General features: G+C 48.5%; 2 pseudogenes; one reads left to right on the top strand and one right to left on the bottom strand.

Annotated features, from left to right (window-relative positions):
* LOC147119965 (uncharacterized) overlaps nt 1-11680 on the top strand; it is a 48312-nt pseudogene extending 36632 nt beyond the window's left edge.
* LOC147119964 (uncharacterized) overlaps nt 1-21102 on the bottom strand; it is a 1277156-nt pseudogene that overhangs the window by 928369 nt on the left and 327685 nt on the right.

Raw genomic sequence — 21102 nt, 5'->3', positions numbered from 1 at the left:
TAAAATGCAGATTAATACAAAGAAAACATGTTGTTAGTTAAAAGTAAAATACTTTTGTTTTAAGAAAGGGAGATGTAATGATATCAGCAAATAGTGATGGTATTTGCCTGTTTGATTATTTATGCCTTACCAGCATATTTGCCTGATTGATTACTTATGCCTGACCAGCAGAGGGCATGTGACAGAGACAAGCAGTTTAGTTTTGCTTTCGCTTTAGATGGATCACTAGCATGGTGTCTCCTGTAATGCTGTATAAAGAGTTGAACAGGCTTTAGTTTAAAAGACATTCTCTTTCATAAATGCCTCGTCATTGAACCCACAAAGAAATCAATACAATAGGTGAGACTATATTGATGCACTCCATCACCTCTATATATCCTGCTCCAACTGTACTCTCTCCATCAAATAGAGCTACCCTGCAACAAAAACAACTTGCATTTATACAGCACTATTAACGTAGTAAAACATCCCACGGCGCTTCACAGGAGCAGTATCAAAGAAAATTTGACATCAAGCCACATGAGGAGATACTAGGACAGATGGCCAAAAGCTTGGTCAAAGAGGTCAGTTTTAAGAAGCATCTTAAAGGAGGAGAGAGAGATAGAGGAAGAGGGGTTTAGGGAGGGAATTCCAGAGCTTAAGGCTTAGGCAGCTGAAGGCACGGCTGCCAATGGTGGAGCATTGAAAATCAGGGATGCGCTAGAGGCCAAAATTGAAGGAGCACAGAGATCTCAGAGAGTTGTATGGCTGGAGGAGGTTACAGAGATAGGGTGGGGCAAGGCTATGAAGGGATTTGACAACAAGGATGAGCCTTTTAAAATCGAGGCACTGTTGGACCAGGATCCAATGTAGGCCAACAAGCACATGGGTGATGGGTGAACGGGACTTGGTGCAAGGTAGGATACGGGCAGCAGAGTTTTGGACGAGCTCAGGTTTACGGAGCGTGTAAGGTGGTAGGCTGGCCAGAAAATCATTGGAATAGTCGAGTCTCGAGGTAATAAAGGCATGGGTGAGGGTTTCAGCAGCAGCAGAGGCTGACCTCCTCTAGCAAGATCTACAACACCTGCTCAATGAATGGGCTATTTTGTCCCCAACCATTTTTGTCCCATACGAGCTGCTGGAATAGGAAATCCCAGTTCCTGACCTCAGCATGCTTCCAGAATGTCATGCGCAAAGTGCTGGAAGTTGTTACCAAAGTATGTTAATCAGCTTTCTTCGCATTATCGGACGAGGTCTTACCCAATGTCACTGGGACGGGATTGCATTTTCACCCTACATGGTGTGGCATGATGTAATTCTGTATTTATCGGCAGCTGGCTAAACTTTGACAGAAAATCAGATTTCAAATCACAAATGAGCCAACTTTTTTGAAGAAGCAAAACAAGAAATGCACACAGCAAGTCAGAACCCAATAACTAACTTGCCTATTCAGCACATATCATTTTTATTGTTCTGATCCAGTTGTTATTTAGGTCTATCCTTTTCAAAAATCAATACTAATTGAAGAGAGATATTTAGCTTGCTACACTTTTGCTGACATATATAATAATGCAATTCATTACAGGTGTGTCAGCATTATCAGTAAAATCTGTTGCCAATATGTTCACCCTGTTACAGGAAAAGCTGTAACTGTGCAGACATTTTAGGGTAGATTCTGCACTCAGTTGCAGTGGTTGCACAGGTGTAGAATGGGTGCGGGGTAATGAGAAAAATAGGTGAGCATATTTTATGCCCAATTTCCTCCTCCTAATCTTTTGGCTGGCTGCATTTTTGGGCTACAATATTTGGATGGAAAATCATGGGGTGCTGATTCATCTCATTAAGGAAAATCTCCCCTATCATGCCATAGCCTCATTAAAGCTCAGAATGAATGCAAACATATTGGAATGAATAGCTGGCAGAATTTTTGGATTTTGTGTTGGGCTGCACTTTTTGCCTCCAAATCTCGTTTTGATGGATGCGCCATGTGCATTTCAGCTGTCTTCTCATATTCATGTATCTTTGTCTGCTTCAAATTTTTATCTATTCTTCCATTAAAAGATGTAATGGTCTCTGGCTCAACCAATCCCTGTGCCAAAGTATTCCAAGGGCACAGAATGTACTCTGGGTGGGGAACTTCAATGTCCATCACCGAGAGTAGCTCGGTAGCGCCACTACTGACCGAGCTGGCCGAGTCCTGAATGACATAACTGTCAGACTGGGCCTGCGGCAGGTGGTGAGAGAACCAACACGAGGAAAAACCTACTTGACCTCATCCTCACCAATCTGCCTGTCACAGATGCATCTGTCCATGACAGTATTTGTAGCAATGATCACCGCACAGTCCTTGTGGAGACGAAGTCCCATCTTCACACTGAGGACACCCTCCATCATGTTGTGTGGCACTACCATCTGTGCTAAATGGGATAGATTCAGAATAGATCTAGCAGTTCAAAACTGGGCATCCATGAGGTGCTGTGGGCCATCAATAGCAGCAGAATTGTATTCCACCACAATCTGTAACTTCATGGCCGGGCATAACCCTCACTCTACCATTAACATCAAGCCTAAAAATTAGGTGCCAACCTGGGGAAGCTGCATGCTAAACAATGGAAGCAGCATGCTATAGACAGGGCTAAGCGATCCCACAACCAACGGTTCAGATCAAAGCTCTGCAGTCCTGCCACATCCAGTCGTGAATGGTGGTGGACCATCAAACAACTGACGGGAGGAGGAGGCTCCATAAACAACCCCATTCCCACTGATGGCAGAGCCTATCACGTGAGTGCAAAGACAAGGCTAAAGTGTTTGCAATCATCTTCAGCCAGAAATGCCGATTGGATGATTGATATCGGCGTCCTCCTGAGGTCCCCACCATCACAGAAGCTAGTCCTCAGACAATTCGATTCACTCCATGTGATATCAAGAAACAGCTGAGTGCACTGGACATAGCAAAGGCTATGGGCCCCGACAATATCCTGGCTGTCGTGCTGAAGACGTGCCTCTAGCCAAGCTGTTCCAGCAGAGCTACAACACTGGCAACTACCCAACAATGTGGAAAACTGCCCAGGTATGTCCTGTCCACAAAAAGCAGAACAAATCCAATCCGGCCAATTACCGCCCCATCAGTCTACTCTCAATCAGCAGCAAAGTGATGGAAGGTGTTGTCGACAGTGCTATATTACTGTCGACAGTGCTATCTTACTTTTGACAGCGGCACTTACTCACCAATAACCTGCTCATTGTTGCTCAGTTTGCATTCTGCCAGAACCACTTGGCTCCAGACCTCAGTACAGCCTTGGTCCAAACATGGACAAAAGAGCTGAATTCCAGAGGTGAGGTGAGAGTAACTGCCCTTGACATCAAGGCACCATTTGGCCAAGTGTGGCATCAAGGAGCCCTAGTAAAATTGAAGAAAATGGGAATCAAGGGAAAAATTCTCCAGTGGCTGGAGTCATATCTAGCACAAAGGAAGATGGTTGTGGTTGTTGGAGGCCAATCATTTCAGCCCCAGGACATCACTACAGGAGTTCCTCAGGGCAGTGTCCTTGGCCCAACCATCTTCAGCTGCTTCATCAATGACCTTCCCTCCATCATAAGGTCAGAAGTGGGGATGTTCACCGATGATTGCACAGTGTTCAGTTCCATTCGCAACTCCTCAGATAATGAAGCAGTCTATGCCTGCATGCAGCAAGACCTGGACGGCATTCAAGCTTGAGCTGATAAGTGGCAAGTAACATTCGCGCCATGCAAGTGCCAGGCAATGACTATCTCCAACAAGAGAGCGTCTAACCACCGCCCCATGACATTCAACAGCATAACCATCACCAAATCCCCCACCATCAACATCCTGGGGGGTCACCATTGACCAGAAACTTAACTAGACCAGCCACATAAATACTGTGGCTATAAGAGCAGGTCAGAGGCTGGGTATTCTGCAGCGAGTGTCTCACCTCCTGACTCCCCAAATCCTTTCCACCATCTACAAAGCACAAGTCAGGAGTGTGATGGAATACTCTCCACTTGCCTGGATTTGTGCAGCTCCAATAACACTCAAGAAACTTGACACCATCCAGGACAAAGTTGCCCACTTGATTGGCACTCCATCCACTACTTTAAACATTTACTCCCTCCACCACCGGTGTACCGTGGCTGCAGTGTGTACCATCTACAAGATGCACTGCAGCAACTCGCCAAGGCTTCTTTGACAGCACCTCCCAAAATCACGCCTCTACCACCTAACAGGACAAGGACAGAAAGTGCATGGGAACACCATTACCTCCAAGTTCCCTTCTAAGTCACACGCCATCCTGACTTAAAAATATATTGCCATTCATTCACAGTCGCTGGGTCAAAATCCTGGATCTCCATCCCTAACAGCACTGTGGGAGTACCTTCACCACACGGACTGCAACGGTTCAAGAAGACGGCTCACCAGCAGCTTCTCAAGGGCAATTAAGGATGGTCAATAATGCTGGCCTTGCCAGTGACGCCCACATCCCAGGAACGAATCTTTTTTTAAATTGCATGTTCATAGCATCATACAGCACAGAAGGAGGCCATTCAACCCATCATGACTGTACCGGCTCTTTCAAAGAGCTATCCAATTAGTCCCACTCCCCTGCTCTTTCCCCATAGTCCTGCAAATTTTTCCTTCTCATGTATTTATCCAATTCCCTTTTGAAAGTCACTATTGAATCTGCTTCCATCACCTTTTCAGGCAGTAAATTCCAGATCACAACTTTTAACAATTCTTCACATAAAAATAATCTTCAAATTTTTTCCCTCACCTTCAGTAACAATTTGATGGTCCCTCGCACTGACTCCACAACCAGTTCAAAACCCTTCAAATTGTAAAACCTCTATTAGACTTCTCTGCTTCAGTTGAAATAGGTCAGATGTTGAAACAATTTTCCCCCATATGCAGCTACTTACCTTTAAGTGGTTTCATAACATTAAATGTCCCCAGCAAGCTCTTAAGGGCTGCTGGGTTGCAGAAAATGATGTGAGGCCGGCTCTTTATGTTACTGGCACCCCTCGTGTGCAAAGCTGATTAGTTTGGGTTCTATTGACTAAAAAACAGCCAATCAAAAAAAAATTCTATTAAAAAAAAACTCATCTAAAAACCAAGCATTGCAATCAATGCAAAAATGCTTTCAAACTCCTTATACATCTCGAGCTGTATATTAGTTCCCCACTCCCCTCACTATATATCCCTACAAATTAAATTTAGAACATAATCATTAAAAGCAGAATTCTGAAAAAAATCACTAGACTTATTCATAAATTTAGCCATTGTGTGTAAGAAATGCTTTCAATACAGGTCTTGATTTCGATTTCTGTTCTTCCCAAGCTTGCACTCTTTACCTGAGCCTTCCCTTCTCAGGCTTCCACGTCCATCGGCTCAACCGACTACAACTTCCAGAATTAACTTCTATAATTCTGTGCATGCACCCTGGTGAACTACAACTACAACTCCCAGAATGGTTGCCACCATCTGCTGCGTCTTAGACCAGATAGGGGCAGGACACACAAACAAGAAGTTGTGGCATGCATTGTGAAAGTCCAGTCTTGCTTCCAATCATAAAAAGATCCTGATGCTTTAATGATTCAATTTACAAACAGTTGAAGCATTTTTCCCCCAGATATACAAGACATTTTGGAGAGGGAAATGAAGCACCAGGAATGTCTTTGACAATTGTCATCAAGACTAGCCATTCACAGAGTGTGCCAGAACTTCAGGTTTGTTAACCCATTCCTCTGTCCAGTTTTAGACTCAGTAGAAGATAGCAGTCCTGGACCCAAGGAGAATATAATCGTTAGTAAGAGGAGAGGAGCCACTCCCTCAAAATGTTACCTGGAAAGTCCCACTCCCTGGAAGACAACAGACGTGACCATAGGTTCAGGGCTCCTGCTTGAACTGTGACACCTTACAGCAGATAAAGAGTCAATTCAGCAGTCACAGTGTAATTAAAATACAGCACAATGCAAGGAAGTAACGCCAAACCTTCATTAAAAACTGCTTAGGCCTCAGCTGGAGTATGGGCCCAATTCTAGACACGACACTTTAGGAAGGATGTCAGGGCCTTGGAAAGGATGCAGAGGAGATTTACCAAAATTATACCAAGGATGAGGGTTCAGTTATGTGGAGAGAATAGAGAAACTGCGATTATTTTCCTTAGAACAGAGAAGGTTAAGAGGAGAATTAATAGAGGTGTTCAAAATTATATGGGGTTTTGATCAGAGTAAATAAGGAGAAACTTCACACACTCTAGTCACCATGCTTAGGGCCTACGTCTTGGAGCCACTAATACGACAGAATACCGTACCTTAAAAGTCCGGCCCAACTCCACAGCCTCCAAACTGGTGGAGAGCACAAAAGGACCGCTCAACAGAAACACCAAGCAAGAGATCCATTGCCAACTACACCGGACAATGACCTCAATCCCTCCAAAAGACCCCAAGGAGGGTTTAGCAGCAATGAAGAAAGGGAAGGCAAAATAACAACAGAAAATGCTGGAAAAACTCAGCAGTTCAGGCAACATCCGTGGAGAGAAATTTGAGTTGACGTTTCAGGTCGAATCCTTCTTCAAAACTGGAAAGAAAAGAAAATAGATCAAAGGCAGGGCTGCGATCGGACAAAAGAATTAAAAGAAACAAAAGATTTAAAAGAGACAATAAAAGGTATTCGAAGCTAGACGAGATGGTAATAGGCTGAGATTAGGTGTGAAGTGTACTGGCAGGGCAAGAGATAGCTGCCAGGTGTGAGAGAGAAACAAAAGGAAAGGGGGGGGGAAAGGAGTGGAAAAGTTACAAGAAAAAATGTGATAGGGGCCGAGGTTATGATCTGAAATTGTTGAACTCGATATTGAGTCCGGAAGGCTGCAGAGTGCCTAATCGGAAGATGAGGTGCTGTTCCTCGAGTTTACGTTGAGCTTCCGTGGAACAATACAAGAGGCCAAGGACGGTGAGGTCTGAGTGGGAATGGAGCGGTGAATTAAAATGACAAGCGACCGGAAGCTCGGGGACACCCTTCCGGACTGAACGGAGGTGTTCCGCAAAGCGGTCACCCAATCTGCGTTTGGTCTCCCCAATGTAGAGGAGACCGCATCGTGAGCAGCGAATACAGTATACTAGATTCCCAGAAGTACAAGTAAATCGCTGTTTCACCTGGAAGGGGTGTTTGGGGCCCTGGACAGTGGGAAGTGGGGAGGTATAGGGGCAGGTGTTACATTTCCTCCGCTTGCACGGGAAGGTGCCAGGCGAAGGGGAAGGGCTGTTTGGGGTGATAGAGGAGTGGACTAGGGTGTCTCGGAGGGATGTGTCCCGACGGAATGCTGAAAGGGGAGGGAAGGAGAAGATACGTTTGGTGGTGGGATCACTTTGGAGGTAGCGGAAATGCCGGAGGATGATCCGTTGAATGTGGAGGCTGGTGGGGTGAAAGGTGAGGACAAGGGGAACCCTATCATGGTTCTGGGAGGGAGGGGCAGGGGTGAGGGCAGAAGTGCGGGAGGTAGAACTGACATGGTCGAGGGCAGTGTCAACCACGGTAGAGGGGAATCCTCGGTTGCGGAAAAAGGAAGACATGTCTGAAGCACTGGTGTGGAAGGTGGCATCGTCGGAGCAGATATGGCGGAGACGGAGAAACTGGGAGAATGGAATAGAGTCCTTACAGGAGACGGGGTGGGAGGAAGTGTAGTCCAGGTAGCTGTGGGAGTCAGTGGGCTTGTAGTGAATATTGGTCGATAACCTATCCCCAGAGATGGAGACGGAGAAGTCGAGGAAGAGTCAGAGATGGACCATGTGAAGGTGAGGGAAGGGTGGAAATTGGAGGCAAAGTGAATGAAATTGTCAAGTTCGGGGCGAGAGCAGGAAACGGCACCGATACAGTCATCAATGTATAGGAAAAAGAGGTGAGAGAGAGGACCCGAATAGGACTGGAACAAAGATTGTTCCACATAGCCCACGAAAAGGCAGGCATAGCTAGGACCCATACGGGTACCCATGGCAACACCTTTGATTTGGAGGAAATGAGTGGAGTTAAAGCAGAAGTTGTTCAATGTGAGAACAAGTTCAGCCAGACGGAGGAGGGTGGTGGTGGATGGGGACTGGTCGGGCCTCTGTTCAAGGAAGAAGCGGAGTGCCCTCAGGCCATCCTGGTGGGGGTGGAGGTGTAGAGGGATTGTACGTCCATGGTGAAAAGGAAGCGGTTGGAGCCAGGAAACTGGAAACTGTTAAAGTGGCGGAGGGCGTCCGAAGAGTCGCGGATGTAGGTGGGAAGAGACTGGGCAAGGGGAGAAAAGATAGAGTCAAGATAGGAATAGATAAGTTCCGTGGCGCAAGAACAGGCTGAAATGATGGGTCTACCAGAGCAGTCCTGTTTGTGGATCTTGGGAAGGAGGTAGAAGCGGGCTGTGCGGGGTTGGTGAACTATGAGGTTGGTGGCAGCGGGGGGAAGATCTCCAGAGGAGATGAGGTCAGTGACAGTCTTGGAAACGGTGGTTTGATGTTCGGTAGTGGGGTCATGGTCCAGGTGGAGGTAGGAGGAGGTGTCGGAGAGTTGGCGTTCAGCTTCCTCTAGGTAGAGGTCAGTACGCCAAACAACAACGGCACCACCCTTTTCAGCGGGTTTAATGACAATGTCAGGGTTGGATTTAAGAGAATGGAGTGCTGCAAGTTCAGAGGGAGGTAGGTTGGAGTGAGTGAGGGGAGCAGAGAAATGGAGACGGCCGATGTCACAGCGGCAGTTAGCGATGAAAAGATCTAGAGAGGGTAAGAGGCCAGGGGGAGGGGTCCAGGTAGAACAGGAATTCTGCAAGCGGGAGAAAGGGTCAGTTGTGCGGGGAGAAGACTCCTGGCCAGAGAAGTGGGCACGGAGACGAAGGCGGCGGAAAAAGAGCTCAACATCGTGACGAGCTCAAAATTCATTGAGGTGGGGGCGTAAGGGAATGAAGCTCAGGCCTTTGCTGAGGACTGATCGTTCGGGGTCATAGAGTGGAAGGTCAGAGGGGATAGTGAAAACGCGGCAGGGGCTGAGATTGGGAGAAGGGGGGTCAGAGGAAAGTGAAGGTGAAGAAGGTTCCGGAGGGGCGTTGGTGTCCAAGAGTTGATGAAGCTTGCGATCCTTGACATCGGAAAGGAAGAAAAAAAGTTTTTTGTTGAAGCGTCGGATGAGTCGAAGGATGAAATGGAACTGTGGACCCGGACAGCTTTGAGATAGAGTGCGCCGGTGTTGCTGAAGAGAGAGGTCGAGAGTGTTCATGTGGCGCCGCATGGCGTTGAGCGTGGATCTCACGATGCGGCGAGAGCAGTAGTTCGAGGAACGATGAATATCTTGGAGATATTTGTAATCCTGGGTGTATCTTGGAGATATTTGTAATCCTTTTCACCATGGACGTACAATCCCTCTACACCTCCATCCCCCACCAGGATGGCCTGAGGGCGCTCCGCTTCTTCCTTGAACAGAGGCCCGACCAGTCCCCATCCACCACCACCCTCCTCCACCTGGCTGAACTTGTTCTCACATTGAACAACTTCTCCTTTAACTCCACTCATTTCCTCCAAATCAAAGGTGTTGCCATGGGTACCCGCATGGGTCCTAGCTATGCCTGCCTTTTCGTGGGCTATGTGGAACAATCTTTGTTCCAGTCCTACTCGGGTCCCCTCCCTGACCTCTTTTTCCGATACATTGATGACTGTATCGGTGCCGTTTCCTGCTCTCGCCCCGAACTTGACAATTTCATTCACTTTGCCTCCAATTTCCACCCTTCCCTCACCTTCACATGGTCCATCTCTGACTCTTCCTCGACTTCTCCGTCTCCATCTCTGGGGATAGGTTATCGACCAATATTCACTACAAGCCCACTGACTCCCACAGCTACCTGGACTACACTTCCTCCCACCCCGCTTCCTGTAAGGACTCTATTCCATTCTCCCAGTTTCTCCGTCTCCGCCATATCTGCTCCGACGACGCCACCTTCCACACCAGTGCTTCAGACATGTCTTCCTTTTTCCGCAACCGAGGATTCCCCTCTACCGTGGTTGACACTGCCCTCGACCATGTCAGTTCTATCTCCCGCACTTCTGCCCTCACCCCTGCCCCTACCTCCTGGAACCACGATAGTGTTCCCCTTGTCCTCCCCTTTCACCCCACCAGCCTCCACATTCAACGGATCATCCTCCGGCATTTCCGCTACCTCCAAAGTGATCCCACCACCAAACGTATCTTCCCCTCCCCTCCCCTTTCAGCATTCCGTAGGGACTGCTCCCTCCGAGACACCCTAGTCCACTCCTCTATCACCCCAAACAGCCCTTCCCCTTCGCCTGGCACCTTCCCGTGCAAGCGGAGGAGATGTAACACCTGCCCCTATACCTCCACCCTTCCCACTGTCCAGGGCCCCAAACACCCCTTCCAGGTGAAACAGTGATTTACTTGTACTTCTCGCAATCTAGTATACTGTATTCGCTGCTCACGATGCGGTCTCCTCTACATTGGGGAGACCAAACGCAGATTGGGTGACCGCTTTACGGAACACCTCCGTTCAGTCCATAAGGGTGACCCCGAGCTTCCGGTCGCTTGTCATTTTAATTCACCGCTCCATTCCCACTCGGACCTCACCGTCCTTGGCCTCTTGTATTGTTCCACGGAAGCTCAACGTAAACTCGAGGAACAGCACCTCATCTTCCGATTAGGCACTCTGCAGCCTTCCGGACTCAATATCGAGTTCAACAATTTCAGATCATAACCTCGGCCCCTATCACATTTTTTCTTGTAATTTTTCCACTCCTTTCCCCCCCCCCCTTTCCTTTTGTTTCTCTCTCACACCTGGCAGCTATCTCTTGCCCTGCCAGTACACTTCACACCTAATCTCAGCCTATTACCATCTCATCTAGCTTCGAATACCTTTTATTGTCTCTTTTAAATCTTTTGTTTCTTTTAATTCTTTTGTCCGATCGCAGCCCTGCCTTCGATCTATTTTCTTTTCTTTCCAGTTTTGAAGAAGGGTTCGACCTGAAACATCAACTCAAATTTCTCTCCACGGATGTTGCCTGACCTGCTGAGTTTTTCCAGCATTTTATGTTGTTATTTCGGATTTCCAACATCTGCAGTATTTTGCTATCGAAGAAAGGGAAGGCGGTTGGCGGAGATGGTAACCCCCTGGAATTTCTTCATCAACTAGGCCCCGAGGGACTTCAATGGCTGGTGAAACTGTACACCAAAACCATGGAATCCAGATGCAGTCCAAAAGCATGGCAGGAAGTGATAGTCATTGCCATACTCAAACTGGGCAAACTGACTGATGACCCGGGAAGCTATAGGCCGATATCATTCCTGTGCATGACCTACAAACTCCTGGAATGTGTCACCCTCTGCAGAACCAGCCATATCATTGAGTCAGTGATCCCCAAAGAACAAGTGGGATTCCAGCCTAAACGCAGTTGCTGTGATTATGTTTTGGCCCTTGCAACGCACATCGAGGCCAGATTCCAGAAGAAATCCAAGACCGGTGCAGCCTTTGTAGACCTCTCATCAGCCTACGACATGGTCTGGATTAAAGGCCTGATGTTGGATCATCCTGTGCCTCAAAATACTACACCTGCTATGGACAATATGAGCAATAGACTGTCTATTTGGGCGACAAAGTCAGCTCGCCCTGGTTCCTCAACAATGGACTGCCACAAGGCTCAGTACTCGAGCTAACGCTCTTCAATGTCTACACGAGTGACATGCCGCCAATGAAGTCGCGCAAATTTGCATAAGCAGATGACCTTGCCCTGGCAACGCAAGCAGCCACCATCAATGGCATCGAGTCCACCTTGAATGTGGACCTAAACACCATGGAGGAATATTTCCAGAAATGGAGGCTCAAGCCAAACCCCCACAGAACACCAGTCACTGCATTCCATCTTGATAACAGAAACGTTAAACGCATCCTGAAAGTGACCTTTTGAGGCACCACTGTGCAATATGACCCCACTCCGATCCATCTCAGGGTGAAGCTGGACCGCACGCTAACCTTCCACGACCACCTGAAGAAGGTAGCCACCAAGACGAAGACAAGGGTCAACCTGGTTCAGAAATCTGGGGACCATCAGTATCAGTGCTACAGACATCAGCGATGGCCTTTGTATACTCCATAGCCAAGTCTGGACCAGATGTAGCCACACTCAACTTGTTAAAATCCAATTGAACACTCAAATGCGGTGCAGCACTGGTTGACCCCAACACTCTGCCTGCCTGTGCTGTCGCACATCGCTACCCCAACCATTCGCTGCGAAGCTGCAACCCTCCGAGAACTCCAACGAATCATGGAAAATGAACATCTCCCCATCCACCAGGATCTCAACAACGTTCCTCACCACCGCTTGAAGTAACGCAAAACCATTCGAACCAACGCGCTTAACCTTCGACAATGTGACTTCAACCCTGACGATGCTTGGAAAGCCGAATGGAGTTCACAAGAAGTCACAAACAAATACCTCGTGAAAGACTCGACGTGGAAGATCCCTGGCTTCGATCTTCCATGAAGCTTATGGGCAACCCTAAACCGCATCCACACAAACCATGGCAGATGCGGATATTCGATGCACAAATGGATAATTAAAAACTCTTCACTGTGCAACTGTGTACACCCAGAACAGACCATGGAACAAATAACGACTCAAAGCCCGATTCACAAATACAAAGGAGGCATCACAGCAATACACTCCACTACTCCTGACGCAATTATCTGGCTTAACCACCTAATTGTTAAAATTATAGTTGTTGCTCTACATCTACATCAGCCATACAAAGTAGTAAAGTAGTAGTAGTGCTCACTGGGAGCACATATCATCAGTTCAGATACTGAGGTCAGTGGGTCCCACAGGATTTTCCAACGATGTTGGCCCACAAATAAAAACAGCTCCAGCGAACAGGTAGTTAACAGGCAGAAAATAGGATTATCCCCTTTTTGCCCTCACAAGTGTGGGCTTCCTGAAGGCTCCGAAACCCGCCAGGTCAGCGAGGCGAGTACTGGGTCTGCGGGGGTCGGAGGGGTGCAAAAGTGTGCTGTGAAGGTAAGTGCTGGGTGCAAGTGTGAAGAGGTGAGTATCTGAGGTAAGTGCAAAGTGTTAGTAAAAGTTTCTTCCTGCAGGCTTCAATCGGTGTGTATACGGAGAGTCTCGGTCCTCCGCGGTAGAGATAACAGATGGCTGTTGCATTCTCCAATGCAACAACCATCTCATTTCTGCAAAAGAAAGAAGTTTGATGAGGTCTTGAATTCAAGACCTCATCAAACTACAGAGAATGTCACTGTTTGACAGCTTCACAGAGCTGTCAAACGATGACAATTCATCTGCTGCGCAGGCTTAACAAGGTCAATCAAGGGAAAATAGCGTGGGTTGGCCAGAAGTTGATGGAGGCAGGACAGAAACCCGACAAGTGGGAGTCCCGCATCCAAAAGCTCCCCATTGGCAAAATCACCCCCTATGAATTCTAAATATGTCGCAAATTGGCCTCCTTTGCGCCTTCCATTAGTGCCTCCGAGGGGCAATAACAGGACACTAAGGGCTTACCGACCGGGCACGGTGAAATTACTGACGCCCGTGAACTTCCATGGCAGGTTAATGCTGGCACTAAAACTTACCGCCTCGATCTCCTGCGCACTGAAGATCATGAATTCATCCGGGACGCAGCGCCCCGTTATCGCCCCGGATGTAAAATTCACTTTCGCCCCCTGCAGCATTGCCGAGCGTCAACAATGGCAGCTGCAGCAGGCACTGTCACCTCGGCTGGCCGCTTGGGGAGCGTTAATTAAAGGCAGTGCTGGTCAGGTAGGGCAAAATTTAATAATGTCCCCAGTGTGTTGTATTTTGATTTTTTTCAGCCCGTGATTGATCAGCCCTGCACTCTCTTAGGGTGCTTAGGGCTGCTATGTGCATATCGCAGGTGCTGTCGATGACCATTCCCAGCCTTAACCTTCAATGGCCGCAGCATTGGCCCTTCTCTTTAAGGGAGGGAAGGAACCTGTAAAACCGGCTGATGCGCTATCAATTACTCATAAAAGACTGAGAGTTAAGAGAGTAACTAAAGGCTTTTATTAACAAAAGAATGAAGGTCTGCCTCGAGTGGTCGACCGGTCCAGAAATACAAAGGGCTGGGGAGCAGTCACCTTTATACTAGGGCTTGTGGGAGGAGTCAGCCGAGGCATGTCCAGGCATGTACACAGTGGAATACAAACAGTGGTTTACCACATTCACCCCTTGTTTAAAATTGAGTCCGGCGGGGTGAAGTGTATTAAAAGTTAGTGTATTGGAGTCTCTCCGGAGGTCTTGTCTGCCGCTGTGATCGGCGTGGCGACGGCAGGGGTAGTGGAGCTTCCGGCGTCGAGTCCTGCGTGGGCTGTGGCACAGGCGTGTCGTCCTCGTAGATGTCGAGCGGGTCGCGGGGCCCAGGCCTGCCGTCTGCTTGGGGCTGGATATCGGATCGTGGGGGGGGGGTGGTAGTGAGTAGTGGGTTACTGCGGCCCCCGAGGGTGCAAGGTCTCTTATGGAGACTGTGTCCTCCCGCCCGTCCGGGTATGCAATGTAAGCATACTGGGGGTTGGCGTGGAGGAGGTCGACCCTCTCGACCAGGGGGTCCATTTTATGGGTCCTCACGTGCCTTCTCAGTAGGACCGGCCCTGGGGACGTCAGCCATGGCGGTAGCGATGTCCCCGATGTGGACTTCCTTGGGAAGACAAACATTTTCTCATGAGGGGTGGCGTTAGTGGCAGTGACCGAATAGAGTGGAGCGCATCAGGGAGCACATCCTGCCAGCGGGAGGTTGGAAGGCCCCTAGACTTTAAGGCTAGCAGGGCGGCCTTCCAAACTGTCGCATTTTCTCTTTCCACCTGTCCGTTCCCCCGGGGGTTGTAACTGGTGGTCCTGCTTGTGGCAATACCCCTAGTTAGCAGGTACTGACGGAGTTCGCCGCTCATAAACGATGAGCCCCGGTCGCTATGGATATAGCTGGGGAAACCGAACAGGGTGAAGAGGTCGCTCAGACATTTAATGACCGTGGCACTGGTCATGTCCGGGCAGGGGATGGCGAACGGGAAACGGGAGTACTCATCAATAATATTGAGGAAGTACACATTGCGGTCGGAGGAGGGGAGAGGCCCTTTAAAATCAACGCTCAGGCACTCGAAGGGGCGAGTGGCTTTTATCAGGTGGGCCCTGTCTGGTCTATAAAAGTGCAGTTTGCACTCAGCGCAGACTTGGCAGTTCCTGGTCATGGTCCTGACCTCCTCAATAGAGTAAGGCAGGTTGCGGGCCTTGATGAAGTGGAAGAACCTGGTGACCCCCGGGTGGCAGAGGTCATTGTGGAGGGCCCGCAGTCTATCGATCGGCGCGCTGGCGCAGGTGCCACGCGATAGCGCATCCGGGGGTTCATTGAGCTTCCCGGGCCGGTACAAGATCTCGTAATTGTAGGTGGAAAGTTCGATTCTCCACCTCAAGATCTTGTCATTTTTGATTTTGCCCCTCTGCTTGTTGTTAAACATGAAAGCAACTGAACGTTGGTCAGTGAGCAGGGTAAATCGTTTTCCGGCCAGGTAGTGCCTCCAATGACGCACAGCCTCCACAATCGCCTGGGCCTCCTTCTCAACGGCGGAGTGTCTGGTCTCCGGGCCCTGGAGGGTTCGTGAAAAGAAGACCACAGGTCTCCCCGCCTGATTGAGGGTAGCGGCCAGGGCAAAGTCGGACGCGTCGCTTTCCACCTGGAAGGGGATGGATTCGTCCACTGCGTGCATGGTGGCTTTGGCAATGTCTTCCTTGATACGGTGGAAGGCTAAGCGGGCCTCTGCCGTCAAGGGAAAAGAGGTGGACTTGATCAGCGGATGGGCCTTGTCCGCATAGTAGGGGACCCACTGGGCATAATAGGAGAAAAACCCTAGGCACCTCTTCAGGGCCTTGAGGCAGTGGGGCAGTGGGAGTTCCATAAGGGGACGCATCCGGTCGGGGTCGGGGCCGATGACTCCGTGTTCCACAACACAGCCAAGGATGGCGAGGCGGTTTGTGCGGAATATGCACTTCTCCTTGTTATATGTCAGATTCAGGAGTTGGGCGGTGCGGAGGAATTTTTCGAGGTTTGCGTCATGGTCCTGCAAGTCACGGCCACAGATGGTCACATTGTCCAGATATGGGAAAGTGGCCTGCAACGCATTTTGATCTACCATCCGGTCCATCTCCCTTTGGAAGACGGAGACCCCGTTGGTGACGCCAAAGGGAACTCTAAGGAAGTGGTAGAGGCGGCCGTTTGCCTCAAAGGCAGTATACTGGCGGTCCTCAGGGCGGATAGGGAGCTGGTGGTACGCTGATTTCAGGTCAATGGTCGAGAAGACGCGGTACTGCGCGATCTGGTTGACCATATCAGCTATGCGGGGGAGTGGGTAGGCGTCCAGCAGGGTGTAGCGATTTATTGTCTGGCTGTAGTTGATGACCAGGCACTGCTTCTCGCCGGTCTTAACGACCACAACCTGGGCTCGCCAGTGGCTGGTGCTGCCCTCAATAATCCCTTCCTTCAGGAGCCGCTCCACTTCGGTTTTAATGAAAACCCTGTCCCCGGCACTGTATCGCCTGCTCTTTGTGGCGATGGGCTTACAGTCGGGGGTGAGGTTAGCAAACAGTGGGGGGGGGGGTGACTCTGAGTGTGGAGAGGTTGCACCTGGTGCGCGGCGGGCAATTTGGGAGCTGCTGGCTGCGGACTGTGAGTGGGGGTAGGGGTCCACCATATGCCATCGTAACACTTTTAAGGTGGCACTGAAAATCTAACCCCAGCAGGACGGCAGCGCAGAGGTCGGGCAGGACCAGAAGTTTAAAATGATCGTACACGGTCCCGTCTACTACGAGTGTCACTACGCAGCAGCCGCCGATGTCCGCCGACTGGGACTCGGAGGCCATAGAAATCCGCTGGTGCGCAGGCAGGACTGGGAGAGAGCAACGCCGCACCGTGTCGGGGTGGATTGCGGTGATACTGCCACTCTTCGTCATTTTGGGTGTGCTTTAAAATGGCGTCTCCCAATGGCTTTCCTTCCTCCCCCGCTGCTGCCGGTTCTCGTGGCAATGGTGGCGCCCTGTAGGTTTCGCGCGCTTCTCCTGCGCTGCTGCCAACGCCGCTGCTGCGTCTCCCGTGCTTTCCTTCCTCCCCCGCTGCTGCCGGTTCTCGTGGCAATGGCGGCGCCCTGTAGGTTTCGCGCGCTTCTCCTGCGCTGCTGCCAACGCCGCTGCTGCCGGTTCTCGTGGCAATGGTGGCGCCCTGTAGGTTTCGCACGCTTCTCTCTCCCTCTCTCCGACGCTGCTCGGCCCCTGAACACCGGCTGCGCCCTGTGCGCTCTGCCCTCTCTCTCTCTCTCCTCCGTCGACGCTGCTCAGCCCTTTGCTGTGCCGCTCAGTCGGGCTCTAGCCCGCCGCTGTCCGGGAAGGGTCTGCGCACTACCTGTTGCCAGCCCGTTTCGCTGGACCACCTCGACTGGAAAGCCAAGCCTGGCTCTCAACAGCCTCCCCCGCAATTCTCGAGTCTCTGCTGGATGACTGGGCAGTTGTCCGTGGTCGACGCCCGAGTCTGTGGCCTTGACCTCCAATCCACTGATCTCCAGGAATGAATCCCCGGGAGGTGATGCATAGTTGCAGGTAGGTTCGAACCTGCCTCGTCGCCAATGTTACGTCCGTGTATAATCAGACACAGACTGCGGAGAATGGTACAAACGGTGTTTACTCAATGTGGCTCAGACTGCAACTGATCTATACAGATTACTACTCAACATTATATACAGGTGTGGTCACTGCCGGTACTACAGTATACATGAGCTGTAAAAAGTAGTTCCCCCCCTTAAAGGTACATACATTACAGCAACGAGACTTGGGCGTCCTTGTGCACCAGTCGCTGAAGGTAAGCATGCAGGTGCAGCAGGCAGTTAAGAAGGCAAATGGTATGTTGCCATTCGTAGCGAGAGGGTTTGAGTACAGGAACAAGGATGTCTTGCTGCAGTTGTACAGGGCCTTGGTGGGACCACATCTTGAGTATTGTGTGCAGTTTTGGTCGCCTTATCTGAGGAAGGATGTTCTTGCCATGGAAGGAGTGCAGCGAAGATTCACCAGGCTGATACCTGGGATGGCAGGAATGACGTATGAGGAGAGATTGGGTCGATTGGGCTTGTACTTGCTGGAGTTTAGAAGAATGAGAGGGGATCTCATTGAAACTTATAAAATTCTAACAGGACTAGACAGACTAGATGCTGGAAGGATGTTCCCGGTGGTCGGGGAGTCCAGAACCAGGGGTCACAGTCTAAGGGGTAAGCCATTTAGGACAGAGATGAAGAAGAATTTCTTCACCCAGAGAGTGGTGAACCTGTAGAATTCTCTACCAAAGAAGGCAGTGGAGGCCAATTCATTAAATATATTCAAGAAGGAGTTGGATATATTTCTTAAGGCTAAAGGGATCAAGGGATATGGAGAGAAGGCAGGAACAGGGTACTGAATTTGGATGATCAGCCATGATCTCATTGAATGGCGGAGCAGGCTCGAGGGGCCGAATGGCCTACTCCTGCTCCTATCTTCTATGTTTCTATGTTACTCCTGTTCCTATGTTCCTATCTCACATGTGTTACACATGCAGCAACAGAATGCCAGGATAGAGAATGGTAAAATTGTGTCAGAAAATCATGAATGGTGGGAAGTAGCTTATAGTATTGGACAATATCCTTAGGTGAAAATCCTGTCATTTTATTTGTAACAGTCCATAGGATTGATCATACTGATGTGTCTGGTTAAGAGATCCTTGAGGCAGGTACAGTGCAGAAAAAGTATTATGGAAACTGTAATGTTAGTCGGGAATTAGTAGGGCCTATGGAGCGAAACGTCGGGGAGTGGGAGGCGCTCGCCAGGGACCATGAGAGGGATACTTGAAGGTGGAACCCTGGGCAAGGTATATCCCAAAGTTCCATAGTGGAATAAGGTGGGTTTTAGGGATAATAAAAAGAAAATGACTAAATTAGGATAACTTGAAATGAAAAGAAAGCAACGTGGGTTAATCGGTGTAGGGGCCGATAGTGAATTGACAGGCAAGAGCGAGAGAGGATCTAAAAGCCAGAGATAATTGTGTGCAAAGACAGACAGCCTGATAAAGATTAGACAGCTGTGTAGATGTAATTAACTGTATTCTTGTAGACAATAGGCTCTTAGATGAAAATTGCATCACATGACTTAAGTTTAAGATAGTAAAGGGGTGTTGCTATGGATACAGAAGAGTAATGGAGAAAGTGCCGATCACTCAAAACCAGTTTAACCGCTCAAGCATGTGAAATGCCTAAGAGAACAATAAACAGATCAAGCCACAATGCACATACATGAAGAAAGAAGGTTATCTGCGTGACTGCTGGCGTGCTTACGTGCTAACCTTACGTATTGTATTGAACTGTATAAAGGTAGAACACACTGGTGAACTGTAGGAATTCTAATTAGCCTTGTTGAAACTACCTTGGGTGATCAGAAGATGCGGATCACAAAGCACGATGAGTTATTTGCTGACATCAATCTCATAAGCACTGCATATGTTGAGTTTGCATTAGTGTGTTTATCATTAAAGATTATGAATCAGACATCTTTCTATCCCTTCAGTTCACGTGCCTGTATTATAAGGGAAGGATGAGGATTATCCTGAACCCAACAACTCCTATTGCTAACTTTGTGGGTAAAGGCTCTATTACCAGTGTGTGTACTATTGAGTCATACAAGCCAGCAAGTCCCTGGTCCAATTATCAGTCTGTGCTGAGTTAGATGGTCTTAGCCAGGATAGCAGCAAGAATGATGCAACTGACTTCAGGGCCTCTTTTTAGGAAGGGGTAATAAAATCAACTAGGCCGCCTGTTCCTAGTTACTGAGCAGTGCTCCCTGCTGGAAAGTGTCTGTGTGTTGGGCGGGGATAGGATTGTGTTTGTTGTGGTGCCCTATGCAATTGAATAGCCTGTCGCCACTCAGTTTCTAGGCACACACAGGGCTGACTTACCAGAGCGGGCTGCTGGCAGCCATAGAACTGTACTCCAGCAAGAGCTAGTAGGAATGTAGGAACAGGAGTCGGCAATTCAGCCCATCGAGCCTGTTCCGCCATTCAATCAGATCATGTATTTATACTGATCTGTATTTTAACTCCATCTACTCGCCTTGGTTCCAAATCCCTTAATAGCCTTGCCTAACAAAAATCTTTCAATCTCAGTTTTGACATTTTTAACTGACCCCCAGCCTCAACAGCTTTTTGGGGAAGAGCATTCCAGATTTGTTTTATGTGAAGAAGTGCTTCCTGACAGCACCCAAGAATGGCCTGGCTCTAATTTTAAGGTCATGTCCCCTTGTTCTGGACTCTCCCACCAGAGGAAATAGTTTCTCTCTATCTGCCCGATCAACTCCTTTAATCATCTTAAACACCTCAATTAGATCATCGTTTAATTGTCTATACTCAAGGGGTACCATCAGGAGAGGAAATGAAGGGGAGAAAATTGGCAAATAAAACTAGGATACTGTCTGTGTTAACTGAAGCCTAAGCTTTAGTAATAAATGTTCGTACAAGAGACAGATATATAACATGATTTATTTCTACCTGTAAAAATTTGAATAACGAAACATTTGGATTTACTTTAACTTTACAAGTTATTCTTCTTGCCAGTTAAACTACAAGTAAGACACACTACATCTTTTGACATTCAATTTTTTCTTGTTTTTATTTGCAAATTTACAGAAGTTTGTTATTTAGAAAAGTCTTTCAAGCTGTTTGATCCTGTTTGTACTCAAATTAATGTACAAACAATACCAATACTTCTGTATAACCAACAAAGAGCTACAAATCAATACAAAGAATCTTACCAAGCAACAGCCTTCACCCTATATGCTGCTGTACCATAGAAAAACAATCTTGATATCTCATAAATTAAACTAACTGCCTAGTGGATGCAGGTATTGGATATCAATTACTTGCCTGCCAAGATCAGTTATGCTTCTCAAGCTAAATCAAGCACCATGGCCAGAGAACAAGAAAGTCAAAAAGATGATGCAGATACTAAATCTAGGCTCACTACATAATCTGCACTTGTTTTCAGTTTTAATGCTATG

This window comes from Somniosus microcephalus, chromosome 4 (assembly GCF_052327205.1).
Source record: "Somniosus microcephalus isolate GS21.2 chromosome 4, FLI_Smic_1.0, whole genome shotgun sequence".
Taxonomy (NCBI): Eukaryota; Metazoa; Chordata; class Chondrichthyes; order Squaliformes; family Somniosidae; genus Somniosus; species Somniosus microcephalus.
This window is presented reverse-complemented; position numbering and strand designations above follow the sequence as displayed.